Raw genomic sequence first — 2,381 nt, 5'->3', positions numbered from 1 at the left:
AAGATGCGGAAAAATCTCATGTACTTATTATTTTGGCCATATGTGTACGTATATAGGTCAAAAATAGGTCAAAAATCGAGGTTGTCTTGGTTTTCTCCTCATATCTCAGCCATTTGTGGACCGATTTTGCTGATTTTAAATAGCAAAATTCTCGAAAGCATGTCTGACAGAATTATTGAAGATTTGGATCCCGAAGATATCTGGGGTCTTCAGAAAATTAAATTTTTTAAGTATAATTTGGTGAAGGCTATATAAGATTCGGCACAGCCGAATATAGCTTTCTTACTTGTTTTTTTTCTTAAAAGAAAGCTAAGATATTTTCCTTGGTCACTTAGTGGAATGCGAGTGGGATATCTGTGTTTTGTTTTGTTCAAGGCATACAATTTTTCACTTTTCTTGAAAAATCTAACTTTTTTCCAAAATGGGCAGACATCGATTTAAAAATTTGGTTCACTTGACATGATTTGATAAAAGATCATGTTTCTGAAAACTAAAAAAAGTTTCCATTTTATTGTCACTTACTGAATATGTATTAAAATATTATTACGATCGTGCCCACAGTAACCAGTAGAAGCATTATCATGGATTTTGTGTTAAATACTTATAAAACAAAAAGAAAATACTCTCCAACACAATGAGGCAGGCAGGAAAGCAAGCGTAAAAATATTGAAGATAAAATCAAATAAATCATTTTGCAAAATACTTATGCCGGCGCTTATTTATGTAAAACGAAGAAAAATTAAAAAAAACAAGTAAGGAAGTATGGTCGTATGGTCGGTCAAGCCCGACCATATAATACCCTACACTAAGTAAAAGAGCAAAAACATTTTTCTTTTAAAATTTCAATAATTTATATTTTGAGTGATTTTCGGAAGTGGGCCTTATTTGGGGGTTATGACCAATTATGGACCGATCACCATGAAATTAGGTCGTGTGATTTATGTCTATATTAAAGTTAACTATGTTGAATTTTGTGTATATACCAACATTTTTAAGCGATTTATGCACGTTAAAGTGATTTTCGGAAGCGGGTCTATATGGGAGCTATGACTAATTATGGACCGATCGTAACAAAATTTGGTGACATGAATTTTGTATATATAAAACTTATTTAATTTGTGGAGATACATTTATAAATTAAACATTTATGACCGATAAAGTCCAATTTCGGAGGGACATTTGTATGGGGGCTAGGTGAAATAATGGACCGATTTCAACCAGTTTCAAAGCCGAAAAAATAATATAATATGAGCCGAAAAAATAATATGTACCAAATTTCATCGAAATATCTTCAAAATTGCGACCTGTACTCTGCGCACAAGGTTTACATGGACAGCCAGCCAGCCGACCAGACGGACGGACGGACGGACATCGTTTAATCGACTCAGAAAGTGATTCTAAGTCGATCGGTATACTTTAAGGTGGGTGTTAGACTAATATTGTTGGGCGTTACAAACATCTGCACAAACGCATTATACCCTCCCCACTATGGTGGTGTAGGGTATAACAATCATAATAATCATATAACCAAGTGTTTTAGCGCAATATTGGACTACAATAGAAAGGAGATAGATCTTTAACAAAAATAAAAAAATTGGCATGAAATAAATTAAAAAAAAAAATATAAAAAAAAAAAATTCTTTCGCAGCCGGTAGGATTCGAACCTACGCTCCCAGAGGGAATCTGATTTCGAGTCAGACGCCTTAACCACTCGGCCACGACTGCTTGTTGTTTGAGTTTGTCTAATTTTCTATAAAAGCTTTAAGCTTATCATTTGTTTACATTTGTAAAAGCTTTTGTGATACATATTCTTGACGTAATCAAATTCTTATTGGAATTTTTGTTGTTGATGTAATTGAATTCTATTAATAGATTTGGTTTGTTTGTTTTGTTTGCAAAATTATTTGTGTTGAATATTGAATTAAAAATGTTTTTTTTTTTGTTTGATATGTATGTATATGTATGTTATGTGTAAGTATGTTGTTGTATGAAGTATACTTTAGTATAGTGTGGCATAAATAATTGTTACCCCTTTTTATGATGTTGTTTATTTATTGTTTCATGCAACAATGCGTTTGTATTTGATGTTATTGTTGTTGTTATTGCTTTGTTTTTTTGGTATAAAGTTGGCTAAATGTTTGTTGCACGCCTCTTTTAATGCAACCAATGAATGCAGGCTGAAAAAGAGATGCATCAACAAATGAAGGAATACATAAATACATCCATACAAACAATATGAATGCATGAGTGTCGAGCTAAAGGGCATTAAAGTTTTGTGGCAAAAACTATCTTATTTTGAGATACAATTTAAAAATTATTACACAGAGAAAACAGATTCGTAAAGGCAACCGAATTTGTTGTCGGAAAAAAGTCGAACTATC

The 2,381-nt window shown here is 32.3% G+C and overlaps 1 non-coding gene across 1 annotated transcript; it reads right to left on the bottom strand.

Moving 5' to 3' along the window:
- Positions 1-1,643: 1,643 nt before the first annotated feature.
- TRNAS-CGA (transfer RNA serine (anticodon CGA)) lies at positions 1,644-1,725 on the bottom strand. Its single transcript has one exon. It is a non-coding gene; the product is annotated as a tRNA-Ser (tRNA).
- Between the last annotated feature and the right edge of the window lie 656 nt (positions 1,726-2,381).

Source organism: Calliphora vicina, chromosome 4, assembly GCF_958450345.1.
Source record: "Calliphora vicina chromosome 4, idCalVici1.1, whole genome shotgun sequence".
NCBI lineage: Eukaryota > Metazoa > Arthropoda > Insecta > Diptera > Calliphoridae > Calliphora > Calliphora vicina.
The sequence above is the reverse complement of the archived record's forward strand: the minus strand, read 5'-3'. Positions and strand labels throughout refer to the sequence as shown.